We start from the raw sequence: 20,852 nt of genomic DNA, 5'->3' as shown, positions 1-20,852 counted from the left end.
AATTAATTTGTAAACTGGATACAATTAATTTACGCTTGAATAAAGGCTGGGAGTGGATGTGTCATTACACAAAGTAAAACTATTTCCCCACGTTTATTCCCCTCCCCACCCCCACCATTCCTCACACGTTCTTGTCAACTGCTGGAAATGGCCCACCTTGATTATCACTACAAAAGGTCTCTTCCCCCCCCACCCCCCCCCCCCGCTCTCCTTCTGGTAATAGCTCACCTTACCTGATCACTCTTGTTAAAGTGTGTATGGTAACACCCATTGTTTCATGTTCTCTGTGTATATAAAATCTCCCCACTGTTTTTTCCATGGCATGCATCCAATGAAGTGAGCTGTAGCTCACGAAAGCTTATGCTCAAATAAATTTGCTAGTCTCTAACATGCCACAAGTACTTCTGTTCTTTTTGCAGATACAGCCTAACATGGCTGCTACTCTGAAACTTGAGACCACTTACTCACACCCAGACTGGGTTAAGATTTTACAGATAAGCAGAAAAAGGCAACTGATAGTCTCTATGAGGGAGATAAAATCTTATTATTCCTCCCAAGGGAAAAGCAGCAGAACTAGCAAATATTTAAAAAAGGATTTCCTGAGCATATCATGTGGATGGACTCTTTTGTTCCTGCCTGTGAAGCTGTTAGTTACACAAACATAAAATGCTATGAAACTGGCAAAGATCCAGGAAGAAAGAGTACTGAGTGACTTGTGATGAGGATGGAGACAGACTAAAATATGAAGGAAAATACTGGTTAAGCTGCTTCTTTCAAAAGACAGATAAGGACTTTTTAAAAATGCTTTACCTCTGAAACCAACTTCTAGAAATAGTTATACCTTGAGGAAAATAGGTCTTGATCAAGCAAAAACTTATATACCGCATGATTTTATTCAAGTGAGTTATTCTATTCACTTAAATAACACTACTCATATAAGTGAAGTTATGCATGTACATAAGTGATTGCTGGATTGGAGGCCTAGAGTGGACAGTTTGAGAAGAATGTCAATGCGATTTTTTTGTTGTAAAGCTACTATGGTTTATATTTCCTGGTAAGGCTATTCTAACTAAATTGTGTTGTGCTTCCCCCCAATAAGGTGAATTATCAAAATTAATTCACGTAGCACTTAAAATTCGCGTGCCTTGGAAACATCAATTAAGATCAGTTCTTTGCCGTCGAGAGCAGAGCACCGATACACCAATTAAAATGCATCAGTTTGAACTACTGTACTTTTGCTAGTGTTTTGGATGGAAAAAATTACTTACAATAAAAAAATAACTGAAAACTACCAAGTAAGGGAGCCTAATAGGACAGGCGAGATAACAGCCATCTCCTGTGTCTGTGTGGTATGCTTTGGATCAAGCCTTAAGATGAGAAACTACCATCAACAAGTATTTTTATGGCATCTGCTTTTAATGAGGATGTGAATAAATAGTAATTGCTAGTAGGGATTGCTACCACAGTTTGCCTTGAAAGAATCACTAAACAACTGGATATGCCAGATAACCATATTGGTATATTACTACTGAAGCAGCTCTGGTCTTTGAGCAAATATGACCTTATCCTATCTGTGTCTGAAGAAAACAGAAGAGTGAGACAAGAACTAACATGTTTTAAATATAGCCTATGCATCAAAGAAATCTATAGAAAAATATATACATTATTTTTGGCTGTGGGATAGGTAGGATGGATTTGAGTAATATAGCTCTTCAGCTAATGCCAAGCCAGACTTATACCACAACTTCAAGTAAGCTCAGCACTGTTGCAAAAGAGATCATTTTGATCCAGCAGGAAGTAAGTACAATTTCAGCAACAGCTTTTTTAAACAGTGTACAAAACGAGAGCTTTTCTTTATATTCTCTGGATAAAGTTCTATGGTGCAACTTCAGTTCTGGCCTTTTGATGTCATAAAGGTCAGGAATAGCCTATCTGGGTGTAGTCATTTATATCTGTCCAAAGTAGGCATATAACGCTACCAAATCAGAATGCACCATGGTGGCATTTTACCCTCAGGCTATGTCTACATTTAAAATGCTACAGCAGCACAGATGGCTAGGGAGGGTTTCTCTCATCACTGTAGGTAATCTACCTTCCTGCCAGGTTGTAGCTAGGTCAATAAAAGAATTCTTCCGTCAACCTAGCACTGTCTACACTGGTGGTTAGATCAGCCTAGCTATGTTGCTCAGGTGCATGGATTTTTCATACCCCAGAGAGATGGAGCTATGCTGATGTAAATTTTCAGTGTAGACTAGTCCTCACTCTCTGCTGGAGTAAATTACTACAGAAGGAGCAGAACAGCAGAGGATCAAGGCTTATGTCTTCTCTATTTCATGCTACTGAAGCTACATCTACACTACCAAAACGACAGCTGCAGCCGCACTGCTGTAGTGTAGACACTTACTATAGCAATGAAGGATTTTTTTCCCCATTGTAGTAGTAAAGTAAAGCCACCCCCTCGAGAGGCAGTAGTTAAGTTGATGGAAGCATTCTTCGGTCAACCTAGCAGCATCTATACTAGGCTTTAGGTTGGCTTAACTAGGTCTCGCAGGGGTGTGAATATTTCATATCCCTGACCAGTATAGCTAGGTCAACATAAGGTGTAGACCAGGCCTGAGAAAATGGGCTCTATAAAACAATGCTACTGTTGTGCTGGAGGGTACTAGTGGCCGCCAGCAAGTGTGTCTTTGATCAATGGGCAGTTACACACCTGGCTGAATCTTACGGGTGTGCTAGCCATCTTTCATTCGTGCTAAATGGATGAAGCAATTAAAACACTTTTATAGAGTAAGACAGCTGAAACAATTCAAGCCATCAGTCCAGCACCGCATGGAACGACATGAACAAGAACTAACTCAGGGAAAATAAGAGGGGTTTCCCTGGGACTGACTGCAAATACACAGGCTAAGACACTGATTGGTGGAACTGTGTGTGCTCGTCCAATGTGGACAGGACCAGAAATCCAGCAGAAAGCCTGAGAAGCACTATAGCATGGCCTGGAGAAGACACAGAGACAGAGCTCCTTGAAGCACAGGACTGGCTGGGAAGCAGGCTTGGATTTCTGAACAAGGAAACTGCCTCCTGTTTGTTCCTATTGTGTTCAGAGAAAGAGGACTTCGTGTACATTTTTTGTAAATAAACAAGATTATTTACCAATGAAATACTTGACTCTATCATCCATTTCTCCTCCTAACAGAAACAGTCTGGCAAGGCCTTGAATACTAGCTAACTGTTTGGGCCTGGGGCAACACCCACCAACCAAAAAGGAAGTGGAGGTAGCAAAAATACTGAAAGAAATTCAACCACAAACTCTTCACTTACCCTGGATGTATGCTTTCAGCATGATGCATTGAGTCCCGATTAACGTTAAAACAAATTGTGCACATCTTTCTCTACATTTTACCTAGCATGGCACAAATGGGACAGAGACCTGATTCTAAACTTCTTTCTTCCCAACCCAGACATAAGGGCACCCTGAGAAGGTTTAGAATCGGCTTTGACAGCTTCACACACCTTGGGGTTTCCCCTCCAGGGGGGAATCCCTGGCTGTCTAGGTAGGGCAGCTCTCTGAGGTGGTGGAGCTGGAGTACACTGGGCTCTGACGATGTTAAGTTCAACAACAATGGTAACAGTCATTAACTCAGGCCCTGCCTCACCCCTTCCTGCTGTCATGAGGGTGACGCATAAAGAAATACTGCCCTTAGAGTGCACATAGTCACTAGTGCCTACCCCCTAGCCTTCACTTTGACTATTTTATTGTTTGCAAGCATTTTACTGTTTTCCTTCTTCGGCATTATACCTCCACTGACACATACATGGTTTGAGAAGTCAAGACAGCAGAGACTGCATACATTGACTCAGCTGTCAAACATCAGAGGAGCTGGTGGCAATGTATTACTCTGAGGATATTTTTCTCTCTGGAGTTTCATAGCTCCGAACCCAGGCAAGTGTTATTATACCAGAGGATTTCTGTATGATTTTTAATTTTATATAGTTTAAAGATTCCAAAGTAATGTTAATTAGAAGGTCTTTCCTTTTTCCTTTCTCTGTGAGCGGTTTGCAAGGCCAAACTGCTCAGCACATCCTGGGACAGAGAGTCTGTTCTCAGAAGAGATAAGACTTTGCAAAAACAACTGTTCCTCGGAAGAGCACACAGAGACTCCCACCCTTCTGGCGTTCCTTATCTTGCTTGTTATGTATGTTATATGGTAAGGGGGTTAAGCAGTTTCATTACACCCTAAGAGTTGTTAAAGTCAGAAGAGATATATGTTGAAATAAAGCTAGAGAATGCATGTGAATGGATGTTGTGTGTAAATAGAAGATGAATGGTTAGGAGTGCTAGCCTAAGAGTTACCACTTCAGTATCAAAAAGAAAAGGAGTACTTGTGGCACCTTAGAGACTAACCAATTTATTTGAGCATAAGCTTCAGTATCAGTTGGCCGAAGAAAGCGCTAAGTGGAGATAACTGGATGACCCCCGGAGGGCAGAGTGGAATCCACCCAACAGCCTCAAGGATGGGAGAACCAAAGAACAAGCTAACATCTGGCAGCACGGAGCCGTCAGGGATGTGCCATCTGCTGATGGCTTCATCATGCTGTTGCTGAATCAATCTCCGTAGACTGGCATAGGAATAAACTCCTATAAAAACAGACCCTAAAGACTAAGGACTTTGAGCCTAGTTCTGCAACCAGGAGCATTGTATGCGCATCTGACAAAGACTCGGCTCCACCCTCATGCCTGGCCAGTAACTTGGCATGAGCAACCTCTAGGCTGGTAACTATAACTACTTTGCAGAACTTGTATTGGATGTGTGTGGGAGTGAATGGGATGTAGTAAATATGACTGTTTACTTGCTTTGCTTCTTTTGGTATTTTGTGTGAGTACATGGGATAGAATGTTTATGATTACTTGTTTACTGTGCCTCTTTTTGTATTCACAATAAACATGGCATTTTACATCATCCCCTTTTAAAAGATCCTGTTGGGTTTTATTTTATTGGTATAACACAGGTTCATTGGTATGTTTTGTTTTGTTTTTTTGCCCCTGGAGAGAAAGATATCACATATGGATCAGAAGTTAGTGTGTCCCCCGCCCCGCCCCGCCCCACCCAAGATTCAGTCAACTTGAGACTTCCCAAGAAAAGATATTAGGAATTAATATGTCATTGTTAACAAAGATGATCAAATTAACCTGGAATTAAATAATAGCAAAGTATTACCTATTACAGAACCTGATCCAAACCTGAATGATGTCAATAGAAAGGCTTCTACTGACCACATTCAGCTTTGGATCAGATGTCATAAACTAGTGCGGAATCATGTCACAGGCTGGAGCCCCTGAAAAATAAGTCTTGGTCTGCCAGTTTCCAAGTAATAGACTTAAGCGAGAGTGCAGAGAGAGGCAATCCTCTTCTCACTTTACCAAAACTGTTAGAAGAATTGTTGGACCAGGAATTCAGTCCAATATTGTCCATACAAAAGGTATCTCAATTGTCTCCTGCTCTGACCATCTTGAGACAAGATGGCGTGGAGAGGCAAGAGTTGTCTGTTAGCTGCTTTTAATTTTTATTATTTTCTTGAAAATAGTTATAGTTTTGTTTCCATCAGGATGGATGGGTATTAGCTTTTCCTGGTGCGGCTCAGTAGACAATCCTGTAGACTGAAATTTAGATATTACACAAGGGCCCTTCATACCTACGTAGATCCCCACTGATGACTACTTGTTTTCTGCATAGCACAGAGGACCTCCCATCCCAGAATTGGAGCCTCAGCGATGGGTTTGATAAAACACAAGTGTAATTTGCTTTTTGTTATTGTTATTTTACGCCAGTGAAACTACTTATTTGTGGAACCATGTAACTTTTTCTCAGATTACAAAGCGGTCTGTCATATTGTACTATCAACTTGCTCATGCAATTACCATCGGATGCCTGAAGATCCTGTTGACTTTGAGACTACAAAACTTTCCTGACCTTGAAATTAGCCAAGATGGAGAAACAAACAATAAATGCTCCCCCACCCCGAATAGCATATTCATGCCGTGGAATGAATTTAATGTTTTCTTAATGTAATGAGGTTTTATGGGTCATCCCTGCAGGCAGTTAATCATTAACAGGAGCCCTCACCCAGTGTCCTTCTGCTCTGGCCGCAGTGGGTTTCAACCATAGGTTTCTAATGTGCCTGGGGGTGCTCCTGCACCCACCGGCCTCACACCTACTCCACCCATTCCCCCAAGGCTCCACACTGCCTCTTCATGCCCCCGCCTCTTCCTGCCCTGTTCCACCCCCTCCCCCCAGCTGGAACAGCTGATCCATGGTGGGTGGGTGGGACTGGAATGGAGGGGGGAGGCACTGATCGAAGGGGCCACAGGTGAGCGGGAGTTGCTGGGGGAGGCACTGATGGGGGACTGCCAGTGGGTGCTCAGCACCCACGTTTGTTTTTTTCTGTGGGTGCTCCAGCCCTGGAGCACACAAGGAGTCAGTGCCTATGGTTTCAACCATCTAGGTTCCTAGCTGCTAACTGGTGGTGTCTCCACCTGACTGCTTACCATAGCCAGGAACCCTACCCTACCTCCATATGTGGTTTTTACAGTCACTGACCCAGTACTTATCCCTATAACTAGCCTGATAGCTCACATGTATACTCTTCTGACACCTCCATAATGGACAAAGGTACATTTTATTTAAAAGTGGAAATATAGAGGAAGCATATAAAAGGAAGGGGAAGATGGATTTGGACTAGGTACATCAGTAACACCATAAAATCTGCAAGTAACACTACTCCCAGGGCGGATTTCCCTGGATTCCTAAATTCAGTTTATTCCAGATAAGTGGGCTCCGTAATGTGGAGGAACCAACTACCTTGCTGAGGTGTTGTATGCCTGAAGCTGCTTGAGTGTGGTAAGGTGGTGAGGGCACCATTTGCCCAGGCTGCTAACCTTGCTGAGGTAGCAGTAGGCATTACTCACACTGGAAAAAGTCCCCACCATGTAGGGGACCTCCTTAAGAACATAAGAATGGCCCTACTGGGTCAGACCAAGTGTCCATCTAGCCCAGTATCCTGTCTTCCAACTAAAGGTTTCAGAGTAACAGCCGTGTTAGTCTGTATTCGCAAAAAGAAAAGGAGTACTTGTGGTACCTTAGAGACTAGCCAATTTATTTGAGCATAAGCTTTCGTGAGCTACAGCTCACTTCATCGGATGCATCCACCGAATGAGCTTATGCTCAAATAAATTGGTTAGTCTCTAAGGTGCCACAAGTACTCCTTTTCTTTTTGTCTTCCAACTGTGGCCAGTGCCAGGTGCCCCAGGGGGAATGAACAGAACAGGTAATCATCAAGTGATCCATCCCCTGTCGCTCCTTCCCAGCTTCTGGCAAACAGAGGCTAGGGACACCATGCCTGCCCATCCTGGCTAATAGACATTGATGGACCGATCCTCCATGAATTTATCTAGTTCTTTTTTGAACCCTATTATGGTCTTGGCCTTGGAAGAGGGGCAGGGATTTGGGGAAGGAGTCCAAGAGGGGCAGGGAGGGGGTGGAGCAAGGTTGAAGTCGTGGCTGGGCCGGGGGCAGAGGCAGGTCGAGCACCCACCGGTGCCAGCAGAAGTTGGCACCTATGCCTTTCAAGGCAAAATAGACAACTCTCCCAGGCAGGGAGACGGTCAGGAGATCATCCCCATTCCCTCAGGCAAAGCTGTCCTCCTCTCAGCCCCCCTCCAATTGGTTTAGTCAGCCTTCCATCCCCTTGGGTTCACCCAATCACAAGGCTCAATGTGCTCCCCCTCCTTTACTGGTGGGGTGAGCACGCTTTAGTCTTCCAAATCTCTCATTTACCAGGTAACAAGGTGGCTCACTTTTAGATCAGGCTCATTTACCCAGGTTTCAGTTCTGCTGTTCCCTTAATGTATGTTTCATTGACCATCTATTGTCTTTGCATGATGTTTCTTTCTATGTGATTCTTAGAACGGCATTAATGTTGGCTGTGGAGAGTAAAGCGCTCTTAAAAATCAACTGTGTCTTTTAAAAATGATAAATAAAACCAACCAAACAACAAAAATAAGTAAATTGTCAGCCAGTGTGTTGGTTTCTTAACCATATTGGGTCCTGATCCTCAGGTCTGATCGGGCTGCCTTGTGCCTCACGGCGGGTGGTGGAAAAGGCCCATGAAGCTGGGCTAACCAGCCAGAGAGGGATTCCCACGACACATGGGAATCCCCATATGACATACTGTACAGCAGGCCTGCACAACTCGTAAAGCAGCAAGGGCCATATTACTCCAAAGAAAACAGCTGAGGGCCGAAACAACCGCACCCCCCCACCCCTCCCCAGCGCTGCCCGTCCCGCAGAAACAAACCCTCCTTCCCCAGGGCCACCCCGCTGGGTGTGAGGGGGTGCAGGAGTCAGGGCAGGGGTGTGTGAGGGGAGATGCAGGGGGCTGGGGAGGTGTAAGGGGGTGCAGGGGTCGGTGCAGGGGTCAGGTAGGCAGAGGGCTGGGGTCGTGGGGGCACTTACAGCGGGGGCTGGAGGAGATATGCCCTGATTCCAGCCCCTTCCCCAAGGCCACGCTCTCTCCTCTTCTCTTCCTCCTCCCCGGAGCAGCAAGTGTACTGAGGCTTCTCTCTTCCCCCTCCCTCCTGCTGCTACTACCCACTCGGCTCGTCATCCCTCCATCCCCCCCAGGCTCCCTTCCTCACCCCCCGCTGCCTGCTCGCCTCCTCAGCCTCCCTCCCCTGCCACCAGCTCACCTGCCCCCAGCCACTGGCCTCTTCACCACCCCGCCTGCCCGCCAGCCAGCCAGCCGTTGGCTTGCTCCACCCTGCCACTTGCCTACTCACCCTCCACGGGCCACACAGTGAGACCACGGAGGCCGCATGTTGTGCAGGCCTGCTGTACAGCTTGTGTGGGAATGCGGCAGGGAGCATGGCCATCAGGCAGCTGTGCTCCAGCAATCTTTGGGAGTCCAAGCAGCCAGGTGCAATTCAGACCAGCCCTGAGGCTGTACCAAGGGTGAGCTGTCCTGCAGCCACCCACAGGTTCAGGGTTAAGGGCATAAAAGCACATTGGCCATCCTTTGCAGGTCCTTCACCAAACACAGCTTGGCAGGATCTGAGGAGTGGCCCCTTGGAACTTTCACCACAGCAAGATAAATATGCTGATAATAAAATTCAGTGGATGCTGCCCTAGACTTAAAATAGCCAGCCTTAGTTTTCTAAGGTGCCCTTTAAAGGAAAGCACCCTGACCATTAGGTACAAGCTACCAAAAGCACAGCAAAGTACAGCTACTAATTTGGTGCACAGGTGAAGCAAGTTGGTGTTTCTATACTGTGCAAATGAGACTAAGGTTAGATCTCGAGCTCCTAAATTGTATGTCTAGTGGAAGTGTGGTGTTTCTCTCCAGACTCTCTCTTCCTCAGAAACAGATCTGCTAAGTAGAATGGGATAGTTGGGCCTAGAGCAGGGAGCCAGCCACAGAACTTCATGCCTTCCAGTTTTTATTTATAAAACACTCTATACACTCCAGTTCACTGCTCTGTGTGCCTGCCCCATAAGTGAAAATACACCATGCAATACAGAGGGCGTTCATGCATGTGGAAATTAGCTTGCACATGCCCGTATTACATAAACGGCCGACTCCCAGCATAAGATAATACTTGAGAACAAGAAAGTCTGCATGCCAATCTTAGAGAGACTGTGGCTCATCGCTGTTCATATTCCTAGCTTTGTAATACTACTCCCTGATATTTCCTCTTCCCCAGCTGTGATAAGTTCTCCCCCAATACATCCCTTCACTTTAATAGAGCATTATTCCAGTCACTAAAGATAAGGCTGTGTCACCATCTATCATTGCAAAGTTTTCTAGGAATTAGAACTAGGCTTGGAAAGATTTGCTATTTTTTTCGTAACTGCTGGTTAACCAGTGATTTCTCCCTTCAAACACACCTATTAACACTTATTGTTAATCAAAACATAACAAGAATCAAAGTTTGCAAAGGTGCTGCACACTGGCAGATGCGGGTTGCTCTATATTGCTGTTAGCTCTGTTATAACTTATTTCTGAATGTAGCAAATATTGAAGAAATAACCATCGGACTCCTCCTCCCCATGATGGACAAAATGTTTTCAGCTGTGTATTAATGTTAGGAATGAATATGTAATGTGAATCCTACACATTTAGGAATAGAGAGCTGGAGGTCAATAAAGCAGCAACATTAAAGCGCAGCCATCTTGAAAACACAGCATCTGCTTTTACAATATAAAAATAAGCCTAAAAATATCAATGAGCAAATATGCTATTAAAAATGTCCATGTGTCCAAATGTATTTATCTGGCAAATGTTCTCTTTGTAAATTACACATTTCCCTGTAAGTTTTCATCTTAAACCTACTGTTTAAAAACATTCTAATTCAAAGCCCCAAGTTTTAAATAATTTGAGGGAAGAAAAGAAAGATCTCCAGTTTAGGTTGTCAGCTGTAACTTTAACTCATGCATCCTTCTCTCTCAGATCCTCCTTTTTTTCCCCTTCTGGCAATTGTGTGTGTCCAAAAAGTTATATATAAAAACTACAAGAGGTGCCTATCTGAACACTCTGGGTCCATCTGTCAAATACTTTGAAAAAGTACAATAAAAGAGAAACAGCAACGCTTTGTATTGTTACTAAATAACCAAGCAGTGCTAACATTACACAAGTTTTATTGCTTTTCTAACACTGTCTCAAACTAAGTCCCAGGTATAAAATAACTTACCTCTAACATGGACCAGAAGAAAACCCAGGCCCAAAAAAAGGGTCGTTCTCAGCCTCATCATGGTCTTATTTACAGTTCACCTGCTGCTTCTCCAAACACTAACAGCTTTTTCCTCTGGAGATTTTTTAAATTGGCCAGATCAGACAAGTCTATTCGCACTATTACACTCAAAAATGGATGGCTCAGTGGAGAGAGAAGTCATTAACAACTCACCCACTTCCAAAGCCTCCAATCCCAATAGCAGAGCTGATGAATAATATTATTCATTATACATATAGGTCATATACCTACATGATACATCCTCCCCGCCAAGAAACTTCAGGCCCACAGCTAATGAGAAGGGAAGGCAACCGACCAATGAGGAGATAGGAACATAAGAAACCAACATTCTCCCAACCCACCTCCTTCCCCAGAGCCAAGACACCGTTTTTAAACCTTCCCTTCATGAGACACCTGCAGAGTCGGGTGGGGTGCTGCTGCAGCTGGACTAACTTGCCGCAGAAGAGAAACTTCCCATACAGCATACCCAGCAAACGATACCATTCTGTTCATGGGCATAATTGCAATTTCCATGTTCGCTTTTTGGATGCTAAGCAGTAACGAGTGACATCTTGTCAGATTTCTAACCCGTCACTCAATAGAGGAGAAAAAAAATGCAAAACAAAGCACCCAAATTGCACAAACTACATGTAATAGCTGTCACAACTTGCCTTTGAGTCATCTGCTGGGAGCTTGAGCAGTTGCAAGATAAGCAACCCTCTCTGGTTCAGAGGTTTTAATTCACTTCAAAAGAGCGGTGGAACCTTGTTCATTCACGCTGCTGCCTGGCAGAGCCATTGCAAATGAATGAATTTTGTGAATTACTGAGTGCAGCTAGTCAAAAAAAGGACAAACATTTATTCTGAAAAAAAATCTGATTCGCTCTGCTGGTGAGTAAGCAAACAAAAGTAACAGGAAAGCAAGAGCACAGGGACCAGTTTGGAGCTTGACATAAGAGGACCGCCTGAGGCCTGAATGGGATAACAGGAGGGTGTCTCTATCAACCCCTGAACTTGCTTCACTCCCCCCATTTTCCATCCCTAGACTAGGCAGAGTGCAAGGGGCAAGTAGTGGAGTCTTGCAAGTAAATCCCAACATTTAAAGAGCTATTTTTGTGCAGAGGATGGGAGGTTGCAGCATGAGAAGACGTCTGCTAGGGAAGGAATGGCTCCCATAAATAACTGCAAATTAAGTCAGAATTAAAAACCAAAACCAAAACCAATCTCTTGAGGCTGGGAATGACTGGAATCTAGGCATTAAGGACTGATCTATATATCAAAGCTCTCGCTGAGGAGAAATAAGTTGCCGATTTGGAGGACAGAGTCACTGTGCTGGAAACCGCAGTTGGAGGAACCAGAGGCAGAGGGGACTGTGGCAATGCTGCAGGAGACTGCTGGAGGAGAAAGAGAAAAATGGAAAATGAGAGAAAAGAAGCAACATCATAACCCAGAGGCTTCTGGAAATACTGAAAGAGGAGGAAGTTTGGTGCACGAAAACCTTGCTTAACGATTTGTTAAGATTGAGGTCTGTGGAAGAGGGGAAAACAGGTAGGACCACAGAGATTACTAACAAGTTCACAGGTGAAATCCTGACCCCTTTGAAGTCAACAGTATTTTTGCCATTGACTCCAATAGGGCCAGGTTTTCACTCCAAAGATTTAATCCTGAATCTTCACAACTGTCACCAAAAATGTATGATCATGGAAAGGGCTACAGATCAGTCAGAACTTGCACTCCAATACCACAAATTTCTATTATTTTAGACCTCTCTGCTCTAACTTTAAAAAAAAAAAAGAGGGAAAGAGAGGTATGAGATTACTTTTAGAAGAGCAGAAATTCACTGGACAGGGATTTCCATTAAATTCACATTTAACTTTCAGATTCATGGAGACACATGATCCATTTAGCCTTTGTTCTTGTTCAAACACCTTTCCAATATTATTGTATATTTGTTCTATTAATATTTGCAGCCAAGTTTGGTGATTTTAATAGTTAATATACTCAAAGAGACACCCAGAACTGCAGCTATGTCTGGAAGGACCCTAGAGTGAGTTTCAATGAGTCTGTCAAAGTCTTTTTTATTATTATGCCACTTCAGTTACTCACAGGAGCATAGGGGTCTTAAAAAAAAATGAGCGGCAGGACAGCATTAGCAGTCATCAAAAATCCCCTGGAATGATTTGCAAAAGTAGAGAGCATTAATGCTTCCTGCTCCAGTTTCAATTCGATCTTTACTTCCTGTCCTCATGTGCCCTGTGGTGTTATTGTGGGGGCACAAATGGCTCAATTTCAGAACTGCTTGAGCACTCAACAACCCACTGAAATCAAGGGGGCCGGGGGTGGCTCGGGTACATGCACGGAGGAAGCCTGCATCTTTGAAAAATCAGGCTACAACAGCATAGGCACCAAGTTTTCCCGGCGCCAGTGGGTGCTCGACCCCCTCCTCCCGGTGCCCCCAGCCACGCCGCGACTCCACCCCTTCCCCAAAGTCCCCGCCCCAACTCCATCACCTCCCTGCCCCTATTGGACTTCCCCAAATCCCCACCCCGGTCCCGCCTCTTCCCTGAGCACACCACCTTCCCGCTCCTCCCCCTCACTCCCAGCGCTTGCTGCTGTGAAACAGCCGTTTTGCGGCGGCAAGCCCTGGGAGCTAGAGGGAGAAGCGGGGATGCTGCGCTAAGGGGAGGGGGCGAAGCAGACGTGGGGCGGGGAGCTTGGCTGCCGGTGGGTGCAGAGCACCCACCAATTTTTTCCTGTGGGTGCTCCAGCCCCAGAGCATCCAGAAAGTCGGCGCCTATGTACAACAGTTCCTGTGATCACGTTCTACTCAGGAGAGGGTTAAACTGAAATAGTAAATGAAGATCCCATTATAATGAAAAGAGGAATCTGTAAATAGTAAGACATTTAGTACATTGCTGTGATCTGAGAATGGGAAGAAGAATGAAAGCTTTGGAAACTGAACAAGTAACAAATAGCAAGTAGCAAGTTGAGTTTAAATAATGTAAATTGATATTGAAACTGTTTTTGCTATGATGGAAGACACGAAAATTGTCGTCATCACTATTTTGGCTAAGACAGCTAAATATATTCATTCTTGTCAGTCCCAAACATTGAAGCTGAGAAAGTTATTGGCATTTAAGTTTAAGTGGCTGAGGAAATCATTTCTAATTTCAACAAAAGGAGTAGGCTATATGACTCAATAGGGAGTCATCATAAGACCTTTGAATGCCTCTCTTCAAACTAACATATGCATGTGTGCGCTAAGCCTGATTTCAATGTTGAAACTGTTGACATCCTGAAGGTAACAGAGAATCTAGTGCAGTTGAATAATAGGGAATCTTAGGCACGCTCATTGAGGTTTAATGGCTTTACTTTACAATAGCTATTTTCTTGGTGGGTGGCTTTTCTGTATGTACCATATCTTCCCTCTCTTCATGTTGGGGCAAGATTTCTTATGTGAGAAAACTATTTTAGATCCACATCTCTGCTGAACACAAATCACTAACAAATGCGTCATTTGGTATGGCAAAGCATTTTACAAAATGTAGGCTGAAGCAATGAGCGGTGTTGGGAGTCAGGATGTCCCAAGTACTAATCCCACTTCTGCGACTAATGCAGTGGGCACCCGTGGGTAAATCCCCAAGATCCTCACAAGTTTTTAGGCACCTGAGTCCCATTGAAATCAATAGGAGTTAGGCACCTAAATTACTTTGAGGATCTGGGCCTGTGTCTTTTTGGCTTCAGTTACTCCTCTGTAAATAGGTGATAAAAGTGTGTGCCTACCCACCAGGAGGAGTAACAGCTGTACAGTGCTTTGAACATATAAAGCACCACAAAAATCTAAGTATTTTCTTTTTAAAAAATTAAATAAAGATAATTTAAAATTTAATTTAAAGATAATTTAAAAAATTAAATAAAGATTTAACCATTTTTCTTTTTCAAACCTTAGCCCAAGAGTAGACGATGAATAAATGCAAGAATAAAAGTAGATTCCCTGTAAACCTTATTTTCTAACTCATTAAGATGTGAACAGATTGAAAAAAGTCCAGAGGAGAGCAACAATAAATTATTAAAGGTCTAGAAAACATGGCCTATGAGAGAAGATTGAAAAAATTGGGTTTGTTTAGTCTGGAGAAGAAGAGACTGCAAGGAGACATGATAACAGTTTTCAAGTACATAAAAAGTTGTTACAAGAAAGCAGGAGAAAATTTGTTTTCTTTAACCTCTGAGGATAGGACGGACAAGAAGCAATGGGCTTAAATTGCACCAAGGCAGGTTTAGGTTGGACATTAGAAAAAATTTCCTGTCACGGTAGTTAAACACTAGAATAAATTTACTTGGGAGGTAGTGGAATCTCCATCATTGGAGATTTTTAAGAGCAAGTTAGACAAACACCTGTCAGGGATGGTCTAAAGATAATACCCAGTCTTGCCATGAGTACAGGGGACTGGACTAGATGACCTACCAGGGTCCCTTCCAGTCCTTCGATTCTGTGAATGACTGATGTGCATGTACGTTTGGTATACACGGTGGCCCACCACACTTTTTGTATGTACACTCTTTTCTTGATATAATTTAAAAATGGTTCCCACATTTCATTTAAATCTCTTTGTGTTCTCCATATCATATCAGGTATTTTGTAAATAAGCATGTTAGATCTAGAAGCTTGAAGTGGGGAGAGTAGTGGCAGTTACACCCTTGTCACAGTCATATCTTCACCTCCTGAGGACAAGTTAGGCCTTACCCCACTAGAGCCAGATACCTGTTTTATTGCTCTATCTGCATTGCTCAATGGACCTCTATCAGAATTCTGGGGAGAGCAATTCCGTTCCGCCAATTGCTTCCTATGATACAATGAACATTTTTGGTCATAAAAACTGAAGTATTTTCACTAATACCTTGATACATCCTCCTGTTCTTGCTCTCTCTCATGTGGCCACTTGGTTGGTTGATTAATCCTCTTCAGAGATGATTCAGTGGTATACGTTGGATCTGTTAATCTGCCTTTGTACTAATTTACAAGTTGAAGGGATTGGAAGGCATGAGAGCATTTTGCAATGATCTCTGAATTTGGCCCCCTGGTGTATGCATGTACGTACGTACACACACACACTATAATAGGAGCTATCATACCTGGACTGTATATAGTTTCAGAGAGTTTAAGGCCAAAAGGGGGCATTAGATCATCTAATCTGATCTTCTGTATATTGCAGGCCATTAACTCTCACCCAGTTACCCTGAGGCTGAGCCTGTCTTTGGGTAAAGCATCCAGTCTTGATTTGAAGACAATAAATGGAATATCCATCACTTACTTTGGTAGTTTATTCCACCTTCCCCATTAAAAACTTGTGCCTTACTTCTGCTTTGAGGTTTGTTTGGCTTCAACTTCCAGCCACTGGTTCTTGTTAGGGACTTTCTCCACTAGGTTCTCTCCCCAGGAAGATACTTATACACCTTAATCATATCACCTCTCAATATTCTTCTTGGCAAACAGATTGAGCTATTTAAATCTCACTGTAAACCATTTTCTGCAGCCCTCGAGTCATTTTTGTTGCTCTTTTCTGCATCCTCTCCAGTTTTTCCAACATCCTGCTTTCTGGTATACAGTGCCCCCATTCTGTAAGCCTGGCCTGCCTTCCTTGTTTCTAGATGTATAAGTATTTGGCTGTATTAAAAACACAATTTGTTTGAATGGGCCCAATTTACCAAGAAATGCTTATCGTTCTGTATGACTGCCCTCTCATCATTATTTACCACTCTGCCAGTCTTTGTGTCCTCCACAAATTTTATATTTACTTCCAGATCATTGATAAAAATTTTGATTAGCATCAGGCCTAGTACCACCCCTGGCGGAATCCCCCTATAAATATCATCATTCGGTGTTGTTTCCCCATTAACTAATCTAAACAATTAGTCAAACAGTTCTTAATCCATTTAATATGTGCTCTATTGATATGTATAATTTCTTATTTTTTAAAAATCAGAATGTCTTTGGGTACAAAGGTTGAAGTATATTACATCTACACAATTACCTTTATCAACCAAACTTGTAGTCTTAAAGAATGAAGTCAGGTTTGCGTGACAAGACCTATTTTCCATAAAACTGTGTGCACTGGCATTAATTATATTCCTATTCTTTAAATCAACTGAATCCCTCAGCTTTGGGAAGTTAGCTCTTTTGAAACACCAAGTATATAAATTACTGGTTGGACTGTGCTCTATTTGCCCTTATTGAATGTAATCAGGTCACGATAATTGGTCCCCATGGAACCTACCAATTTCCATTTCTGCCACTAATCTTCCTCCATCATAAAGAGGTGTAACAGAGCTACATCATCGTGGTGCAATACCTTTTGTGTTAAAAAAAAAAAAAGATAATTGTCTAAGAAAACAAACAAACAAGAAACAAAGTATAATGATATTTCACTACGGGCTACATGAGTCCTCCAGCATGTCTCCCAAACTGAAGTTTTTCTTTCTACATTGCCTGCAATGCATAAAAGAAATAAGTACAACTCCTTAAAAAAGGAAAAGTTAATAAGTAACGTTGCTTGGCCCTATTAGCCTTTTTTACAATAGTGCAACAATACACAGCTCTTATAAGCATTTTCCATCAGTAGATCTTAAAGTATTTTTTCAAATGCTAAAGGTTGAACTGGACATGCATTTTCAAACTCAAATTCTCTGTTCCTCCTATTCCCATTTGTCCTTTCATCAACTTTCTTCTGTAATATTGTCACCAGCATTATTTTTTCCTTCCTCCACAGCTGTTTTTCCTTCCCTCTAAATTTTATACACTGTTACTTATGTAAGCAGTGTCAGGATGAGCTCCACCCTGACATCTGGCGGTGAGGTGTGGCAAGTTGTGGAAAAGAACTTAAGGGGCCAATCTCATTTGCATAGGCACACCCACCCCGCCTGGAATGAGGCCATAGCTGCCCAAATGGTCACTTTGGCTGCTGTGGGATCCCCAGTGTCTCTGTTATTGGGGCAGGAAGAATAAATTGTTATTACCCTGATTATGGGAACTATGCTTGGAACTGTACTTGGCCTTTTGTTATGATGGAGGGACTCACCATCAACTAAGTAGCACTCGCTAAGCAAGGGTCATGGGTTCCAAAACTCTGTGAATTGAGAGAGGTTGGGGACAAGTATTAATACTTGGTGGCATGGGCCCCCTGGTGAGGGCCTTACATACTAATTGCACTTCCTCCTCTCTCCACTGTGGAATATCAGAGCTAATTTTGATTTCATTAGGAGTCTAGTTACAAGCTGCTGAGCTCACTTTGGGCTAATGGTACACCAGCACTGAGGCTCCCCTACTACAAGCTGAATTCACCAAAGAGCTGAAATCACTGAGTGTTGTGTTAAGTAGTGGGGGAGCCTGAAGATATATTGTGGAGCAGTTTGCGGGAGGGCTGGAGTGCCTTGTGGACAGGCTGGCGGAGCAGTTTGTGGGATGGTGGGAGCTGCTGGTGAGCCGCGGAGCGAAGCAGTTTGTGGGATGGTGGGAGCTGCTGGTGAGCCGCGGAGCGAAGCAGTTTGTGGGGCGGCTGGTGGAGTGGAGTGGAGCGAAGGCCTATGGAGCTGTGGGGCGGTCAGCTTCAGATCATGTAAGGTGCCTTTTACCCCCGCCCCCATCTCCACCCAGGTTGGGAGGTAAAGCTCTGCAGATAAACTTTTGAACTCTGGGGCTGCCCTGACCAGGGACAGAGACTTTTGGGTCATTGGACTTTTGGGATTTTGGGTGATTTGGGGTTGCTGGACTCAAGAACCAAAGGGAAAGGGCATGCCCCAATTTGCTTGGGGTGGGGTTTTTGCTCATGGGTTGTGTTATGAATCCTGGTGGTGGTGTTTCCCCAACATAATGCCACATTGTTTCTCTCTGTTATTAAAAGGCTTTTTGCTACACTCAGACTATGTGCTTGCGAGAGGGGAAGTATTGCCTCTTGGAGGCGCCCAGCGGGGGTGGTATATATTTGTCCCAGGTCACTGGGTGGGGGCTCGAGCCGGTTTGCATTGTGTGATTGGAATGGATCCCCTAGATATTGAACCTGGCCCTTGTTGCTGCCAACTCTGACGGGCAGAAGGGTTACACTTACCTCCTTCCTATTGTTGCTCTCCTTTTTTTCCATCTTGATGTCTTTCCCATGGCATACAGAGTTCAGTTAGCACCCAGGCAGTTGCCTAAGGGATTTGACAGCAGGGATGAAAACGGACTTTAAAAAATAAAATGTAATTCAGTTCAAAGTGGTTGCATGTTATGTTAACCCATGTTATATCAAAGTTTTACATTAAAAGTTAACGTTCAGAAACATTTAAACTAGGCATGTTTTTAAAATAGCCAATAGTGGGAGTTATGGGGTAAAAAAAAAAAAGTTATGGGTCAAAGATACAGTTTTCCAAAAGTTTCTGTGCCCTTCAAATTGTCATGCTGTTCAGCTCTCATGGATGCTAATGGGATAAAATCATCAATGCCAGAGTGTGAAAACCTTGTCAAATTATTATCCTGAAGTGTTTCTTTGACTAGATGGGCCAACTGGACTTTCCTGTTTGATATTACAATAGCTTGGTGATAACTGATCACAAACTCATGCTAGTAAAGCAAGAGGGATTTAGGGATAATATCTTCATGTAAGAGAAGGATTAGGCATATTAACATAACATGGAATGATGCACCCAGAAGGTAAGCCTGAGTGAAACAGTAAGAGGGTGAAGACGTGGGGGAGAGAGAGAGCTAGATCATATAGTTTCTTGCATCCCAAAATGTTTTTCACCTCTGGATAGTTTAATGATAATTAAACTTCTTTTGTTGCTGTACTGAAGATCTCTTGCAAGGTTGAACTGGCAATTGCTTTGGCTAGGAGAGGAGACGCTTAAGGGAGCTGAACACTGGTACTCCATCCTCAGGTACCAGACTGATTAAAACCCAATATAGAAATTAGGTAGGGATTTAAGTAGGGAATGAGACAAGCCATTATGCAGGGAAGCAAATGGTCAAGCGCAAAACCTTCTGAAGGACAGGCAAGTGGTGTTTAATGCTAATGTTAAAAGCTTTGCCTGCAGAATTAGTTCGATAGTGGGAAACTTAAGCACTATGGCTAAAATTTGCAAAGCCAGGTGACTATATTTAGGTGCCTTCCTTCAGCCACTCAAGTTTGAAAATTTTGGCCTAACAGCTTTATGGGGGGCTGTCATAAATGTAAAGGGAAGGGTAAACCCCTTTAAAATCCCTCCTGGCCAGAGGAAAAATCCTCTCACCTGTAAAGGGTTAAGAAGCTAAAGGTAACCTCGCTGGCACCTGACCAAAATGACCAATGAGGAGACAAGATACTTTCAAAAGCTGGGAGGAGGGAGAGAAACAAAGGGTCTGGGTCTGTCTATATGCTGCTTTTGCTGGGGATAGACCAGAATGGAGTCTTAGAACTTTTAGTAAGTAATCTAGCTAGATTATGATTTCTTTAAATGGCTGGGAAAAGAAGTGTGCTGAGTAGAATAACTATTTCTGTCTGTGTGTCTTTTTTGTAACTTAAGGTTTTGCCTAGAGGGATTCTCTATGTTTTGAATCTAATTACCCTGTAAGGTATCTACCATCCTGATTTTACAGGGGTGATTCCTTTACTTCTATTTCTATTAAAAAAGTCTTCTTGTAAGAAAACTGAATGCTTTTTCATTGTTCTCAGATCCAAGGGTTTGGGTCTGTGGTCACCTATGCAAATTGGTGAGGATTTTTACCAAACATTTCCTAGGAAGTGGGGTGCAGGGGTTGGGAGGATTTTGGGGGGAAAGACGTGTCCAAACTGCGTTTCCCAGTAAACCCAGTTAGAGTTTGATGGTGGCAGTGGTTATTCCAAGGACAAAGGATAAAATTAATTTGTACCTTGGGGAAGTTTTAACCTAAGATGGTAAAAGTAAGCTTAGGAGGTTTTCATGCAGGTCCCCACATCTGTACCCTAGAGTTCAGAGTGGGGGAGGAACCTTGACAGGGGCCATGTAGGAAAATTTGTTCCCACAGTCACCTTGTGGCTGACAGGGACCTCTATCGTGACATCAGCTCCTTGCTCACACAT

Source organism: Eretmochelys imbricata, chromosome 1 (genome assembly GCF_965152235.1).
Source record: "Eretmochelys imbricata isolate rEreImb1 chromosome 1, rEreImb1.hap1, whole genome shotgun sequence".
Lineage (NCBI taxonomy): Eukaryota > Metazoa > Chordata > Testudines > Cheloniidae > Eretmochelys > Eretmochelys imbricata.
This window is presented reverse-complemented; position numbering follows the sequence as displayed.